Source organism: Entelurus aequoreus, linkage group LG15, assembly GCF_033978785.1.
Source record: "Entelurus aequoreus isolate RoL-2023_Sb linkage group LG15, RoL_Eaeq_v1.1, whole genome shotgun sequence".
Classification (NCBI taxonomy): Eukaryota; Metazoa; Chordata; class Actinopteri; order Syngnathiformes; family Syngnathidae; genus Entelurus; species Entelurus aequoreus.
The window spans coordinates 27,085,709-27,104,708 of NC_084745.1; the positions used below are offsets into that span (position 1 = coordinate 27,085,709).

General features: G+C 43.2%; 1 protein-coding gene across 5 annotated transcripts in view; it reads left to right on the plus strand.

Annotated features, from left to right (window-relative positions):
- Positions 1 to 19,000, plus strand: part of ctnnd2a (catenin (cadherin-associated protein), delta 2a) — a 726,237-nt gene that overhangs the window by 396,795 nt on the left and 310,442 nt on the right. The gene's annotated exons all lie outside the window — the stretch shown is intronic.

Here is a 19,000-nt window from a genome sequence, read left to right on the forward strand (position 1 = left end):
ATCAATCAATCAATCAATGTTTATTTATATAGCCCTAAATCACAAGTGTCTCAAAGGGCTGTACAAGCCACAATGAAATCCTCGGTACAGAGCCCACATACGGGCAAGGAAAACTCACCCCAGTGGGATGTCAATGTGAATGACTATGAGAAACCTTGGAGAGGACCGCATATGTGGGTAACCCCCCCCCCCTCTATGGGAGACCGAAAGCAATGGATGTCGAGTGGGTCTGACATAATATTGTGAAAGTCCAACACATCAGCGAAAGTCCAGTCCATAGTGGGGCCAGCAGGAACCATCCCGAGCGGAGACGGGTCAGCAGCGTAGAGATGTCCCCATCCGATGGACAGGCTAGCGGTCCACCCCGGAGTAGAAAAGAAAAGAAAAGAAACGGCAGATCAACTGGTCTAAAAAGGGAGTCTATTTAAAGGCTAGAGTATACAAATGAGTTTTAAGATGAGACTTAAATGCTTCTACTGAGGTAGCATCTCTAACTTTTACCGGGAGGGCATTCCATAGTATTGGAGCCCAAATAGAAAAAGAATAAGAATAATAGGAACTCCACTGAACTCCACTGTCCAACATACAGACTTTACTAACTGTACAGCAAAATTGTAAATTTATGCTGTAATTAAAGTGTAAAAAGATGTCAACCAGTATCAAGAGTAAAACAAAACAAAACATGAAACAGTCTCTAATAACAAATATGTAGTGCAAAAATGAGTGTAGTCTCTGATGTGTGTCTTTATGGGCCTTTTTTAATGTTCTTAAATGCCTCATGAGATGTAAAAAGTTAGAAAAAGTTAAACAGGGTAAAAAATAAAACACAAACGGGACAGCGTGACGTGGTTGGGAGAGTGGCTGTGCCAGCAACCTGAGGGTTCCTGGTTCGATCCCCACCTTCTACCAACCTCGCCCCGTCCGTTGTGTCTTTGAGCAAGACACTTCACCCTTGCTCCTGATGGGTCGTGATTAGGGCCTTGCATGGCAGCTCCCGCCATCAGTGTGTGAATGTGTGTGTGAATGGGTGAATGTGGAAATAGTGTCAAAGCGCTTTGATTACCTTGAATGTAGAAAAGCGCTATACAAGTATAACCCATTTACCATTACAAACATGCTAAAACAGACTTTAATGATGAGTATGTGATGCAAAGGTAAGTTTTGTCGCTGATGTGTCTTAAATGTCCCTTTTTAATGTTCTTAAATGGCATTAAAGTGTAAAAAGAAGGTCAAAAGTAAAAGTAAAACATAAAATGCCAAGTCTTTAATAGGGAGGTATACCATGCACCGGTATTTTTGGTACCAGTTCCTAATTGGGTCAGTCCAGGAAGACTGTTACTCTAAGCAGGGCCATGATTAAGGCAGGGGCGATGTCAACTCCAAGGGTCCACATCCAGCAAGGGCCCACACAGTCCCCAGTAGCCTCTATGACAAAATGTATTATGCATACACTCAACTAATATATACTCATACTATTTAATCCAAATTAAAACAAAACCACAAATCATACAATATTCTAATTTTAATAAATTTGATAACCCCATTGGGCTATTCTTATTTTCTCTAAGGTGCGCGCTTCCGCAATTGTGCACTGCTCCCATGTCCAGAAAATCTATGCAGCACACAAAATCCAAATCCCAAATCAAACCTAAAATCTTAACAAAATAAACACATAACTATTTATTCTGTTCCATTTTGAACAAGCACACCCGTGACCCAAAGAAGGACAAGCGGTAGAAAATGGATGGATGGACATAATAAATTTAGGAGGAAGATTAGTCCACACCCCACGCTGTGAGCTTTCTCATCGGGATCTGGTTTGGTGGCTGCAGGATTAGGTCTCTGCTTTTTGCAGATGATGTGGTCTGATGGCTTCATCTGGCCAGGATCTTCAGCTCTCACTGGATCGGTGATCGAGTGTGAAGCGACTGGGATGAGAATCAGCACCTCCAAGTCCGAGTCCATGGTTCTCGCCCGGAAAAGGGTGGAGTGCCATCTTCGGGTTGCGGAGGACACCCTGCCCAAGTGGAGGAGTTCAAGTACCTCGGAGTCTTGTTCACGAGTGAGGGAAGAGTGGATCGTGAGATCGACAGGCGAATCGGTGCGGCGTCTTCACTAATGCGGACACTGTATCGATCCGTTGTGGTGAAGAAGGAGCTGAACCGGAAGGCAAAGCTCTCAATTTACCAGTCGATCTACGTTCCCATCCTCACCTATGGTCATGAGCTTTGGGTTATGACCGAAAGGACAGGATCCCGGGTACAAGCGGCCGAAATGAGTTTCCTCCGCCGGGTGGCGGGGCTCTCCCTTAGAGATAGGGTGAGAAGCTCTGCCATCCGGGGGGAGCTCAAAGTAAAGCCGCTGCTCCTCCACATCGAGAGGAGCCAGATGAGGTGGTTCCGGCATCTGGTCAGGATGCCACCTGAACGCCGAGGTGTTTAGGGCACGTCCGACCGGTAGGAGGCCATGGGGAAGACCCAGGACACGTTGGGAAGACTATGTGTCCCGGCTGGCCTGGGAACGCCTCGGGATCCCCCGGGAAGAGCTGGACGAAGTGGCTAGGGAGAGGGAAGTCTGGGTTTCCCTGCTTAGGCTGCTGCCCCTGCGACCCGACCTTGGATAAGCGGAAGAAGATGGATGGATGGATGGAAAATGCTCATAAAAAATGAATGTTTTCACATCTTTATTTACACAAATTACATTAAGTACCGATAAGAGTACCAAATAATACCATCATCGATAAGGGATATTGATATTGGTATCACTATCTATTAAGTTCTAACAATATATACATTCTTCTAACTTGATCCCTTCTCAATATATGGTATGGTATGGTACCATACCCTATCTAATATCCAATCAGGGTTTATTTTGAAGTGAGCACACTGTTCAGAGTCTCCCCAATCATATTTGCACTGACTTATGCATTAACCTGATCATTGACTGTATAAAAACACACACCATGTTTACCAAAAAAGGAGCAAGTGCGCTCAAAATAAATGGTGTGATTAATCTGCGTTTACATGATTAATACAATATTTTTTTGTGATTAATCACATGAGTCAACTCGTTATTTTCAATAGCCCTCGCTTCAACATTCATTACAGTTAAATCAATCAATCAATCAATCAATGTTTATTTATATAGCTCTAAATCACAAGTGTCTCAAAGGGCTGTACAAGCCACAACGACATCCTCGGTACAGAGCCCACATACGGGCAAGGAAAACTCACCCCAGTGGGACGTCAATGTGAATGACTATGAGAAACCTTGGAGAGGACCGCATATGTGGGTAACCCCCCCCCCCCCCCCTAGGGGAGACCGAAAGCAATGGATGTCGAGTGGGTCTGACATAATATTGTGAAAGTCCAACACATCATCGAGAGTCCAGTCCATAGTGGGGCCAGCAGGAACCATCCCGAGTGGAGACGGGTCAGCAGCGTAGAGATGTCCCCATCTGATGAACAGGCTAGCGGTCCACCCCGGGTTTGGAGCAGAGTAGAAAAGAAAAGAAAAGAAACGGCAGATCAACTGGTCTAAACAGGGAGTCTATTTAAAGGCTAGAGTATACAAATGAGTTTTAAGATGAGACTTAAATGCTTCTACTGAGGTAGCATCTCTAAATTTTACCGGGAGGGCATTCCATAGTATTGGAGCCCGAATAGAAAACGCTCTATAGCCCGCAGACTTTTTTTGGGCTCTGGGAATCACTAATAAGCCGGAGTTCTTTGAACGCAGATTTCTTGCCGGGACATATGGTACAATACAATCGGCAAGATAGGCAGGAGCTTGACCGTGTAGTATTTTATACGTAAGTAGTAAAACCTTAAAGTCGCATCTTAGGTGCACAGGAAGCCAGTGCAAGTGAGCCAGTATAGGCGTAATATGATCAAACTTTCTTGTTTTTGTCAAAAGTCTAGCAGCCGCATTTTGTACCATCTGTAATCTTTTAATGCTAGACATAGGGAGGCCCGAAAATAAAACGTTACAGTAATCGAGACGAGATGTAACGAACGCATGGATAATGATCTCAGCATCGCTTGTGGACAAAATGGGACGAATTTTAGCGATATTACGGAGATGAAAGAAGGCCGTTTTAGTAACACTCGTAATGTGCGACTCAAACGAGAGAGTTGGGTCGAAGATAATACCCAGATTCTTTACAGAGTCACCTTGTTTAATTGTTTGGTTGTCAAATGTTAAGGTGGTATTTTTAAATAGATGTCGGTGTTGAGCAGGACCGATAATCAGCATTTCCGTTTTCTTAGCGTTGAGTTGCAAAAAGTTAGCGGACATCCATTGTTTAATTTCATTAAGACACGCCTCCAGCTGACTACAATCCGGCGTGTTGGTCAGCTTTAGGGGCATGTAGAGTTGGGTGTCATCAGCATAACAGTGAAAGCTAACACCGTATTTGCGTATGATGTCACCTAGCGGCAGCATGTAAATACTAAAGAGTGCAGGGCCAAGAACCGAACCCTGGGGAACTCCGCACGTTACCTTAACATAGTCCGAGGTCACATTGTTATGGGAGACACACTGCATCCTGTCAGTAAGATAAGAGTTAAACCAAGACAAGGCTAAGTCTGTCATCCCAATACGCGTTTTGATACGCTCTAATAAAATATTATGATCAACAGTATCGAAAGCGGCGCTAAGATCAAGAAGCAGCAACATAGATGAAGCATCAGAATCCATCGTTAGCAATAGATCATTAGTCATTTTTGCGAGGGCTGTCTCCGTAGAGTGATTTGCCCTGAAACCGGATTGAAAAGGTTCACAGAGATTGTCAGACGCTAAGTGTTCATTTAGCTGCTGTGCTACAATTTTTTCGAGGATTTTCGAGATAAACGGAAGGTGGGACACCGGCCGGTAGTTTACCAGGAGATCAGGATCGAGGTTAGGTCTTTTGAGTAGAGGATGAATATCCGCTTTTTTGAATGCTAGGGGAACAGTGCCAGAGGAAAGTGATAAGTTTATAATATTTAATACTGATGGACCTAATAATACAAAAAGCTCCTTGATAAGTTTCCCAGGAATTGGGTCAAGTAAACATGTTGTTTGTTTTGTCCCATTTACACATTTTGACAATTCCTCCAATGTTATTTCATCAAAGAGAGAGAAACTATTTTGGAGGGCAGTGTCCGTCGTATATACAGTCGTATCTGTGTTAATAGAACCCAGTTGTAGCTGAGATGCATTGTCTTTAATCTCTTTTCTAATGACTTCAATTTTCTTATTAAAGAAATTCATAAAGTCATCTGCTGAGTGGGTGGAGCTACTGGGAGAAGTCCCTTGTTGGGTTAGCGATGCTACTGTACTAAACAGAAATTTAGGATCATTTTTGTTGAGGTGGATGAGATTTGAGTAATATTTAGCTTTAGCTGAGGTAAGCATGCGTTTATAAGTTATTAAACTATCACACCATGCTTGATGGAAAAGTTTAGTCGCACGCCATTTGCGTTCCAGCTTTCTACATGATCATTTCTGGACTTTAGTTTCATCTGTAAACCATGGGGTACGCCTTTTAGGGGCCCTTTTTAGCTTTAGCGGTGCTACAATATCAATGGTGTCGCGCAGGGCGTCATTAAAGTTGTTAGTGAGGTTATCAATAGAGCCCACATAATTTGGGAATGGTGCCATTACACCGTCAGTAAGAGTCGTCGTTGTGGCAGCATTAATGTTGCGGGTGCTATAGTAGTTATTATCATTATTATTAGTTTGTTGACAATGAGTCAGAACTTCGAATTTTATAAGGTAATGGTCGGACATTACTTTAGTGTACGGGAGTATCGTAACTTTAGAGGTGGTGACACCCCTGACAAGCACTAGATCTATCGTATTACCGTTGCGATGCGTGGGTTCATTTATTATTTGTGTAAGACCACAGCTATCAATTATAGTCTGGAGCGCCACGCATGGAGAGTCCGATGGGGTATTCATATGGATATTAAAGTCCCCCATTATGATTATATTGTCGGCGTGCGTCACTAGATCGGCAACAAACTCTGAGAATTCACTGATGAAGTCCGAAGAGGGCCCAGGGGGGCGGTAGATAACAGCCAGGTGGAGAGGCAGTGGTGTGACAAACCTCAAAGTGAGCACCTCAAACGAGTTATATTTATTATTTAGGTTAGGTGTAAGATTATAGTTTTCATTGTATATTAGTGCGACACCCCCTCCCCTTTTAAGAGGTCTGGCAACATGTGTATTGGTATAGCCAGGAGGAGATGCTTCATTTAGCGCAAAAAAATCGTCTGGTTTGAGCCAGGTCTCGGCGAGACCAACGACGTCAAGTTTGTTGTCTTTAATGACTTCATTAACTAATAGCGTTTTGGAAGATAATGATCTTATGTTTAAAAAGCCCATATTATAGGTAGTGGGCTGTTTTGAGGATTGTTTGTTGAAATTATCCGAAGTAGCAATATTAATAATGTTGCGTTTATTATGCGTATTGCACTTTAAATAGTTTCGACCATATCTAGGAATTGATACGACGGGGATATTCAGATTGTTTGCTTGATGTTGCGATAAACTGAACGCATCATAGTTAGCTACCTCGGTACAATGTATGTCTGCCTCTGACACGGTCACAAAAGAAAAAACATTATGTGAGTTGTGTTTTATTCTAAGAGAATTGCTATGTGTGCAGGGATTATCCAGCCTGACGCCGGCTAGTTCTAGTTTAAATGGCTTCTTACCCGGAGACTCCACGTTTCTTTGGTTAGCTTTTCTCTTTGTTGTTAGCCCAGCTCAGCATCCCCGCTTCTGCTTCCGCTCGCACCGCCTATGTCGTCTCCATTGGCGGTCACCGCTAGCACTTGACTCCGCTGCTACAAAGGCCGCTCGATGTAGCCCACGAAGTATTCCCATGCTAGCGAGGAGGTCCACCGTACATGCATCTTTCAGTCTATAACGACCCGATCCATCCACATCCAGAATTGTCTGTCGGTCATATGTGATCACAGAGTGTTCACGCTTTGAGCCAGCCATGAAATTGACAGAAATGACGGGTGTTTTTTGCCAAATCGCTCTACACTCCCAAGAGCGTTAGCAGAGCCGCTGCATTCTCATGCGCCGCCATTTTGTCAATTTTGTCAAATCTTGCCTTCCCGCCTTCTCTGGACAAATACATAGGGTTTTCCATGAATGACAATAGACTTTAAGCCAAAATAAGCACAGTCATGGGATAAACTTGAGTATAAGATGTAGGAGAAATGAGATGTAAATGGAATTCCAACAGCTTGCATCACTTCCTCGACGCATGGGCGTCGCATTTGTGCTCAGACGCTTGCTCACCCAGTAGCATGAATACATCGTCAGCAGTATATTGGCAGGAGAGACTTAATTGTTGTCTTTAAAAAAAATTATCAGTTATTTTTATAGTATCTGTCAGTGTAGTTTGCAACAGCAACATTAAGAACACCTCTCACAGTTGAGCATATGTCCTACCATATTCAATCCCTTTTATAACGCCATTGTTGCCAATGTATTTTTAATAGGGCCTCACTGTGCTTACCTCAGCGCAGGTTTAGGTACACCGTGTTAATCCCATTAACATTATCTTACCCACATGAAAACACCCAAGTTGGTTCCGCTGCGTTCACCGCTCCCTTGATGTCATTAGCCAGCCCAGCCTTAATAGCTATCATTAGCATTTGGGTCAGAACCGGGGCAATAAATATGCCACTGCAGACCTGCTTTGGAGTTGATCATTTTCAGTCACTCGAGAAGGAGACGAGAATTGCCTTCAAGCGGATCATGCCTGCATTCGAGGTGCACTCCAGCGTTAATGGATCATTGGCTTTGTGAAAGTCTTGCCTCACACATGTACGGAGATAGGATGGTCTTCCCAAGCAGCGTTTAATTGAATAAGTGCACTTCAGAAGTGGTTGGAACAGATTCTCTGCTGTTATCTGTAATTTAGTGTTCCTTTTATTTGTAAGTTCAAAAAGATGAGTCGCAGGAAAACGCACAAAGGACATTTACACAAAAGCGCCACAAATCAATAGAACGGGAAGGAAAGCGAACCATTTTTAATTACACCGCTTGAGTTTCACAACACCAAGCATAAGGATGGTTTTTTTTACACCATTTTAAAGCCAAATATGCTTTTGGGTCGACTAGCTTGTAGACAAATCAATGATGGCTCAGCCTTTGGTTAACAAGAAAAAGATTGGAGGTATGTGCAGCTACTTCAACACTGTCAAATTGGGATAACTGCAAATTGGGAAATGAGGGATGGTACACACTGAACTGATAAGAGCTGTGACCAGTAAGTCATTAATTATGTCATATTGCGGGTTCTTGGCAATGGCGGCCTCATGTTATTAGTCTGCTATGAGTAAGTGTAATACATTCTGAAGTCATCCCTTTTGGTCATAATAGATTTTTGCAGTATTACGTTCAAAACTGTAAAAGTTTCATTGTTTAAGCCACTGTTTGCTGAATGGCACCGATTCTGATTCCAATTCATTATAGTCCTTAAAGCGACCATAATATAATATTTGTTCTAAATTTCAATCAATTCTTTGTGGTCTACATAACATGTAATGGTGGTTCTTTCATCACACTTTTGTACAGAATATGTTTTACAGACCGTTTTAAGCAGTTTCCTGACCGTCTCTCCAGAATGTGTCGTTTTGTGGGCGGTCTTTTTTACGTGGCCCCACTTCAACTGCGTCTTTTCCCCACCCACTTTGTTGTACTTTTTAGCTCTTCTATAGCGAGTCTACTGAGATATATTAATTGGAATTATACACCACTGTGTATTAGAAATGGTAACAGCGGAGGATTCATGTGCATGTACTAGTCAGTCTGCCCCACAACAAGGGGATAGAGAAAAAGAAGGACCTTATTGACTACAGCGCCGGACTGGTCGGACTACTGTATAATTGTGGCCCCGCACAAGGCAATCTGGGTACACTTATACTATATATGGGGATATCCGCTGACGTCACATGTGGCACCATCAATTAATCAATCAATCAAAGTTTATTTATATAGCCCTTAATCACAAGTGTCTCAAAGGGCTGCACAAGCCACATCGACATCCTCGGATCAGATACCACATCAGTGCAAGAAAAAACTCAACCGAATGGGATACAATGAGAAACCTTGGAGGGGGCCGCAGATGTGGAGACCCCCCCCTGTGGGACCGGTGCAATGGATGTCGAGTGGATCTAGTTAATAGTGTGTGAGTCCCGTCCATAGTGGGGCCAGCAGGGGATCATCTTGAGTGGAGACAAGTCAGCAGCACAGAGACATCATCCACTGATGCACAGATGAGGGGTCTACCCTGGGTCCTGTCTTTGAACAGCTAGCACTTCATCTGTGGTCTCCTGATAACCTCTCCACGCAGGAGAGGAGGGAAGAGCAGAAAAGAGGAGGCAGATCAACTGGTCTAAAAGGGGGGTCTATTTAAAGGCCAGAGTTTACAAATTAGTTTTAAGATGACACTTAAATGCTTCTACTGAGGTAGCATCTCTAACTGTTACAGGTAGGGCATTCCGGAGTACTGGAGCCCGAATAGAAAACGCTCTATAGCCCGCAGACTTTTTTTGGGCTCTGGGAATCACTAATAAGCCGGAGTTCTCAGGACGCAGATTTCTTGTCGGGACATATGGTACAATATAATCAGCAAGATAGGCTGGAGCTAGACCTTTTAGTATTTTATACGTAAGTCGTAAAACCTTAAAGTCGCATCTTAAGTGAACAGGAAGCCAGTGCAGGTGAGCCAGTATAGGCCTAATATGATCAAACTTTATTTTTCTTGTCAAAAGTCTAGCAGCCGCATGTCACAAAAGGAGCAAATTCCATTCGGGTCGCTTGGCGGAAGGAGGAAGGAAGGCAAGATTGTTTTACAAATATAAATATCTCTGCAATGCCGCCATGGTTTGAATTCATATGTATGCATATCCCAAATACACAACAGCAGGTACCAGGTAGGAGAAGTTTATTTTGCATATATGGTTCCCTTTAACTGAGCAATAAAGACGGGCTGCAACATAAGATTCAATTCAGCAAAAAAAAGGTGAAAAAAACCTCTGTAATTTTATTTTATTTGTGTTTCATTTAGTGATATTTAGATACCGCCTGTTATACTTGTATAGCAATAAGCAAATAAAAATGTTAAAATCAGGTCTGTTAAAATGATTGTGTTAATATGAGTAAATCCATCATCATTGTTCAAGAGGACATATGATGATTTTAATTTACATTTAAAACACTTAGGTCAAGGGTTCTTAACCTTTTTGACCTTGGGGTGTGACTTTTCCGCTACAGAGCGTCCCACCTAAATATTACAACTGGATCTTCCATCTGCTTCTTTCTGATCATGGAAATGTATAAGAAACAAAAAACAATCAAAGTGTCAACTGTATATGGCTTGTATATATGCATTTTCATGAAAGGAATAAAAAGAAATGATGATGATGATTTATAATCTTATTAATCGTATTCAATATAATCAATTGTATCTAACCTACTTACAGTTTAACACGATAAACCTTGTCAAATTATATAACGGCATGTGTTAATCACAAAGATTATTATCAAGGCTTAGGTCAGGCTGATTACAAAAATAAACACCAATCAAATAAACCTCAAAAGAAGGGACTCATAAAAAGCTGATGAAAAATAAAATTGCATACAATTAAGTACCCGCATCTGCGGTCCCTTCCAAGGTTTCTCATTGTTCCCATTGGGTTGAGCTTTTTGTGGCCCTGATGTGGGATCTGAGCCGAGGATGTTGTTGTGGTTTGAGGCATTTGTGATGAATGATTTCGGACTTCGTGGCACCGGTGGCGGAGCAGCCGTGCCAGCAACCTGAGGGTTCCTGGTTCGATCCCCGGCTTCCGCCATCTTAATCACGTCCGTTGTGTCCTTGAGCAAGATACTTCACCCTTGCTCCTGATGGGTCATGGTTAGGGCCTTGCATTTTGCCTATTGTTCACAATCCTTATGAAAGACAAGAAAAGTGTTTTTTTTGCATTCTAATTAGTAATAATCGGCCCATTCTAGGTGGCTAGCAATGCAGCTAATTGGAGAAACCCATTCTGTCTTTAAATCACTTTAAAAATATATCCAAAAACCGCCAGCAATACTTTATTTACGTTCCGTAACCTGTATAATCACGAAGCTGGAGCGACATTGTTATTGTAAAAGCAAACACTGAGGAATGCTATGGCATTAGCCACAAGCTGGTTTTGGCCCGGAGGGAGGGCGGTCCACCTTTTGCTGTCTGCCATCGCCCCCAGGGGATCAGAGGCGGTTAAAATCAAGAAGCGTGCCCCAAAGACTCTAAACCAGGATGAAGGCGCCTACCAACTTTCCCACACCTGGGACACAGTCCTGCAGGGCCAAACTCCGGCTGTCCTACAAACCATCAGACAGCAAAGGGCGGCCCATCCTGCTCTCCGACCCATGCCGCCATCCCACTACCTCAGGTGGGATGGTACAATCCATGTAACTCATCACAGACAACGTCACAACAACACCACGTGACACCTCTGATGATGGCTGCAGAGACAAAGTAGCCAAAACGTGTCAGATACAAACAATTGTACTACCCAGGCTTTTTTTGGCCTTGTTATTCATCCATCCATCCATCCATCCATTTTCGACCGCTTGTCACGGAAGTGGCGAGAGCCTAGCCCAGCTGCACACGGGTGGAAGGCGTGGCACACCCTGGACAAGTCGCCACCTCATCGCAGGGCCAGCACACACTCGGGCCAATTTAATGTTGCCAATCAACCTATCCCCAGGTGCATGTCTTTGGAGGTGGTAGGAAGACGCAGTACCTGTAAATGTTAAATATGCATCTTAAAGACAAACATTAGTGGTGTTTTTTTTTTCCAGATACGGTCAAAAATAAACTTTATAAACATTATATAGATTCACTGGTCATAACATTAGGTAAACCTGCACACTCTCAGATCTATACAGAGCTGCATAAACAAGCTGCTTTTACCAGCATTTATGTCACTGCATGTCACACGTCGGTAATATTGTGCTCATGACGCGATTCGATCAAAGTAATACCTTATCTTTTGGTCCCTCAAACTATGTTGGAAAATTACATATCGCCGTCTTTTCCTATCGGAGTTCAGCGGCTAATCAGATTTCATAGAGCCCCATCTTGACAAAACAGTCCCATATAAAATATTGTATTTATTTTATAGACATCAGAGCAGGCGGGAGAGCACAAATCGAGAGGGAATAGCACCGGAGGATCCAGGCAGCAGATAATTAAAGCAGAGGGGGAGGAGGCTGAATGAGAGCAGATACTAGAAATGTGCAAATAAGTACTTCCACCACACTGTGATGTCACACTGTTTGAAAAAAACACTGCAAAACACAGCGATCGGAGGCTATGTGCAAGCTCACGCCCAAATGCATGAACCTTACGATTTTATGATCTGACATTGTTTAACGTGAGTATCCAACATTGTAACAACATATATAAGTCAGTAAAGAGGAAAATCTGATCAAAAATGTAACCCAATTGTCCCATCTGGAGCGCGGAATGACTGCGGGAAGTTTGCGTATACCGTATTTTCCGCACTATAATGCGCACCTAAAACCCTCCAATTTTGTCAAAAGCTGACAGTGCGCCTTATAATCCGGTGCGCCTTATATATGGACCAATATTGAGCCACAACAAACCTAAATTTCATTTTCATAAAGTTTAGGTCTCGCAACTACGGTAAGCAGCCGCCGACTTCATTTTCCCCCGTAGAAGAAGAGGTTCTTCTTCTATGGTAAGCAGCCGCCCCCGTAGAAGAAGAAGCATGCGGTGCATGCTGGGATATATGAAGTTTCATTTCCATTTGTGTGTTTATGTAAAGACCCCAAAATGGCTCCTATTAAGAGACACACTCAAACTCAAAGTGATCAGTCACGCAGTAGAACACGGATGACAGAAGGCGAACACACGTTCACCAAGACAGGGAGACAGCGCCGGATGACATACGCCACTATCTGCCAGTGGATCGTAAATGCCTGGGCTGATATATCAGTCTCAACTGTGGTCCGAGCTTTCAGGAAGGCAGGAATTGTCACTGAACTGCCAGACAACAGCAGCGACACTGACTCGATTAATGATGACTTCGATGAGACGGAGCCGGGCATTTTGGATGCCGTATTCGCCCAACTGTTTAATTCAGACACTGAAGAAGAAGAATTTGAGCGATACGTGGATGAGGAATAACTTCATAAAGTGAGCTTTACATGTTTATTTTGTGTGTTGTGCTGTGTGAAATTAACGTTTGAGCAACGTTGAGTTATTGATATTGTTATTGCTCTGCACTATTTCGAGTGTTACTATATTGTGATTGCACTAACGTTTGATTTACTGTAACACGAGTAAATCAGCTGTTTATTCATTTTGGGAGTGAACAGAGTTGTCAGAACGCTGGTTTGTAATCTATTAATAAAGTTTGACTGACCTATCTGACTGTTTTGTTGACATTCCCTTTAGCGCAGCTCCATCTAATGGATGCATAGGTGCACCTTTTAATCCGGTGCGCCTTATATATGAACAGAGTTTTGAAATATGCCATTCATTGAAGGTGCGCCTTATAGTGCGGAAAATACGGCACGTAAATGTGCAGTTGTTCTGTTAGTGTCAACCTGAAAACCCAAAAAACATATCTGCCAACACACCAAGTATTAAGCACACAATGTAGGAAGAAGTTTTTTGTTAACATAAACATAATGTTAAAAATGTTTATACACGGGAAGTGCTTATACATTTCTGTCTTTCTTTTTGCTTATGCAAAATGAAACACAATTGATTAGGCGTCTCTTAGAATAGTCGACTATTCGACACTTCGATTCAGTCGAATGATCAGACACTTAATCTTTGAACCTTCCTCGTCCCTCCTTGAGAAGAAGGCAAATTGAGTACCCAAGACCCCGTCATAAAGTGGGAGTGTACTTCGGCATGTGCCGCCACCATACCGGAGCCACCGTGCCGAAGCTGACACCAGATGGGCCGATCTGAATACCTCAAAAAATATCCACTGTTTTTATTCTAGCCTTTTTGAGGCAAATGAGATATGCACTTGCGAGCTTATATGTAGTAGGGCTGGGCGATATGGACCAACACTGATACAGCAATGTTTTTAGTCCGAATGGTGGTAGACATACCGTATATCGGTATCTTAAAAAACATGCAAAGTGCTTAAGTTGCCCATGTGTTTTATGGCTAGATAACCAGCGTTCCCAAGTGGAGGAGTTCAAGTACCTCGGAGTCTTGTTCACGAGTGAGGGAAGAGTGGATGGTGAGATCGACAGGCGGATCGGTGCGGCGTCTTCAGTAATGCGGACGCTGTATTGATCCGTTGTGGTGAAGAAGGAGCTGAGCCGGAAGGCAAAGCTCTCAATTTACCGGTCGATCTACGTTCCCATCCTCACCTATGTTCATGAGCTTTGGGTTATGACCGAAAGGACAAGATCACGTGTACAAGCGGCCGAAATGAGTTTCCTCCGCCGGGTGGCGGGGCTCTCCCTTAGAGATAGGGTGAGAAGCTCTGCCATCCAGGGGGAGCTCAAAGTAAAGCCGCCGCTCCTCCACATCGAGAGGAGCCAGATGAGGTGGTTCGGGCATCTGGTCAGGATGCCACCTGAACGCCTCCCTAGGGAGGTGTTTAGGGCACGTCCGACCAGTAGGAGGCCACGGGGAAGACCCAGGACACGTTGGGAAGACTATGTCTCCCGGCTGGCCTGGGAATGCCTCGGGATCCCCCGGGAAGAGCTGGACGGAGTGGCTGGGGAGAGGGAAGTCTGGGTTTCCCTGCTTAGGCTGCTGCCCCCGCGACCCGACCTCGGATAAGCGGAAGAAGATGGATGGAAGGATGGAACCAGCTTTGAAAGCACTCATTTTTGTTGCAAGTAGTAAATGTAAATGGTAAATAGGTTATACTTGTATAGCGCTTTTCTACCTTGAAGGTACTCAAAGCGCTTTGACACTATTTCCACATTCACACACTGATGGCGGGAGCTACCATGCAAGGCCCTAACCACGACCCATCAGGAGCAATGGTGACGTGTCTTGCTCAAGGACACAACGGACGTGACCAAGTTGGTAGAAGCTGGGGATCGAACCAGAAACCCTCAGGTTGCTGGCACGGCCACTCTCCCAACTGTGTCACGCCATCCCTCGTAATGTAATGTGTTGTTTATTCTTATAAAGTAATTAGTTAGCCGTTACTATGTCAAACCAATTTTCGTTCATTTTGTTCATTACCTTAGGTGTATAGCCTCACACTTGTGATATATGCAGCTTCGTCACGCTCACTGCGGTGAAAGCCGCTGGCTTTTAAGTTTAAAACTACTCTTCAGCCATCTAGCCGTGACACTACAGTAGTTTACTCCGCACCGGCTATGGGGGGAGTCATTTTTAAACCAAGTTGTAGCTAAACATTTAACACACGGAGCGAGTAGCAGAGAAGAGCTATCGTTAGCTTCTGTGCTAATTCGCTAACAGAAGTTAACAACATAAACAGATGAGATTAGTGACGGCTGACGGGGTGGAGACGCAGTCGAAAGCAGTCGAAAGTGGATAGTGCACGCCATAAATTTGTCCCGTTTCATGTGTCAGGTAAACGGCAGTGAATGGGGACATATGAATTCCCTTCCTACTCTATTAGACAGCACTAGTTAAAATATTGCCAAGACACTTATTAAAAGTTTTCGCCTGCAGCCAATTAATACACCTGATAATATTACGTGTAAACCAGAATATACAAATAGTATTTATCGTGCTATTTTCAGTCTTTAGTGGGGCAGTCATTCTTCCAACTTGATCCCTTCTCTATAACTCATATTCACACACATTATTGTTGTGTATCTATGCGGGCATTGTTTGCTCAAGGATTAAACCAGACCAAGACCCATGAGCACCACAGGTTAACGTGGCCTATTTCAAGAGATTAATCCTGCGTGGTCCCTTTTTTTTTTCCTCACAAGCACACACTCGCCTTTGTTGTGACATTGGTCTGGCTTTACTCTTCTTTTTCTTCCTGTCTCATAGAGAGTGCGAGCGGTGTGTATTAGCATGTAAATCCTCACACTCTTTTCGAGACACTTACTAGTTATTTCAACATACCGTTCAACCCTATATGTGGGTTATTTTTTTCTTCAGCAGCCACACTAGCAGTCATTTTTGTTGCCGACGTTACAAACCAGACATTCACCGGATTCAAGCAGCGCGCTCATGATGCTCCTGCTGCTTCCATTCCTTTTGTTGTTTCGTAGCGCCTACGCGTGGAAATCAATCATTTACCAATCAATTTTAATCCTAGAAATGATGTAAACAGATGTAATTAGACTAGCCACATAAACAGGGGGGTAGCAAACCATTATCACATTTACTGCTTTTTCATTTTCCAATTATGAGCTTTAAAATGGTTATCTTGCATTATTTTATGACACTTAACAGCCTTTTTATTAGGTACACCAGCGCAATCTGAAGAGCTAAATCCCCATTAGATAAGTTTTCCCCGAGAAAAATGTCTGAAAAAAACACCGGGCATCTTCTATTTCTACGTAAACCAACAAGTAACACCAAACTATCCGAGTCGAGCTTTTCTTCTTGTCACTCACAATTCAACATAGAGACATTGTGAAAAAAAACAACTTGAAGTTTAGACAAGTTAGCAAACAACAGAGGAGTTCCACTTAAGGCTGTCCTGTATTTGCGTGTTCTAAAACACATGCAAACTTGATAGCACAAGAAAAGCTGTTTTACCTAACGTCTGTTTAGTTAACAGACCTGGGCATTCTGCGGCCCGCGGGCCGCATCCGGCCCTTTGTGCGTCCCTGTCCGGCCCGCGTGAGGCCAATTATGAATTACAAAATACATTTTAAAAAGTATCTATGTCGAGTGTGCAATACAACGGTGCTGCTTTTGTTTTGAAAATCGTTATTTGTATTTCTTCCGTATGGACGTATGCGTGTGCGTGATTGTGAGTGAATGTGAACAGCTGCAATCATTAATTACAAAATAAAGTTGAAAAAACATCTATGTCATGCGCGCAATACAACTGTGCTGCTTTTATTTTGAAAAGTATTATTTATGGGCGTGTGTAACCTGTGAGTGAAGGTGCACACGCAGCGACAAGTGATGCACGGTTTACACCCGAGACGCTAAAAAGAGAAAAGTTGATGAAGAATGGCGTGTTTCCAACAAGACATGGACTGCAAAGCAACGTTCCCTCTAAGGTGCGTGCCTGCACAATTGCGCACTGCTCAAGCGTCTGCTGCGCGCAGCAAATATATGCCGCGCACCAAATCAAATCCCATCTGAATTCTAAACAAAATAAACATATGTATTCTATGTAATTTTGCAATGCAACTTTGAGTGACAGTGACAACAAGCGGCCCTAACGGTGTTCGTCAACACCGTTCAATTATTGTAACGTCTATCGAGATGCTTCGAGGACAGGAATTATATCGATCACTTTATTGAGCAAAACTGTTTATATTCGGACATAACCACACCAAAAACATGAGTAAAACAATTCTATCTCGAAAAACTAGTCATTTTCTGCCGTACAAACCAGGCCAAAACCAACTTGTCATCTGTCACCAACACGCATAGCACTAAACCACTGCTGCGTTTATGGCCACACAAAAAGTCGGACAACTCAAACACCACACAAAGTTACACTATGACTCCTCAGTCATACGTGTGCTTATTTTACTGTCATTTATTATTAATGTTAATTTATTTATATTAGTCATGGAATGCTGTTACACACACTATGTTGAAGTATTACTATTATTATTAATTATTATTATTATTATTATTATTATTTATCTTATGGTATATATAAAAAATAATATTGAGCAAAATTTAATTGAAATATTGTCGATGTGGCCCTCCAGCAGTGCTCGGGTTGCTCATGCGGCCCCCGGTAAAAATTAATTGCCCACCCCTGGTTTAGTAGAACAATATGTAAAGTCTGTTAAGTGAGCAGAATAAGGCGTGCAATCCATTTTGCGTCTGTCTTAAAGGCCTACTGAAACCCACTACTACCGACCACGCAGTCTGATAGTTTATATATCAATGATGAAATCTTAACATTGCAACACATGCCAATACGGCCGGGTTAACTTATAAAGTGCAATTTTAAATTTCCCGGGAAACTTCCGGTTGAAAACGTTTAGGTATGATGACGTTTGCGCGTGACGTCAATGGTTGAAGCGGAAGTATTCGGACACATTGTATCCCAATACAAACAGCTCTGTTTTCATGGCAAAATTCCACAGTATTCTGGACATCTGTGTTGGTGAATATTTTGCAATTTGTTTAATGAACAATGGAGACTGCAAAGAAGAAAGCTGTAGGTGGGATCGGTGTATTAGCGGCTGGCTGCAGCAACACAACCAGGAGGACTTTGACTTGGATAGCAGACGCGCTATTCGACGCTAGCCGCCGACCGCATCGATGATTGGGTGAAGTCCTTCGTCGCGCCGTCGATCGCTGGAACGCAGGTGAGCACGGGTGTTGATGAGCAGATGAGGGCTGGCGTAGGTGGATAGCTAATGTTTTTAGCATAGCTCTGTCGAGGTCCCGTAGCTAAGTTAGCTTCAATGGCGTCGTTAGCAACAGCATTGCTAGGCTTCGTCCGGCGGTACAGCATTAACCGTGTGGTTACAGGTCCAGGGTTTGGTAGTATTGTTGATCTTCTGTCTATCCTTCCAGTCAGGGGCTTATTTCTTTTGTTTATATCTGCATTTAAGCACGATGCTATCACGTTAGCTCCGTAGCTAAAGTGCTTCACCGATGTATTGTCGTGGAGATAAAAGTCACTGTGAATGTCTATTTCGCATTCTCGACTCTCATTTTCAAGAGGATATAGTATCTGAGGTGGTTTGAAATACAAATCCGTGATCCACAATAGAAAGTGTGGAATCCAATGAGTCCTTGTACCTAAGTTACGGTCAGAGCGAAAAAAGATACGTCCTGCACTGCACTCTAGTCCTTCACTCT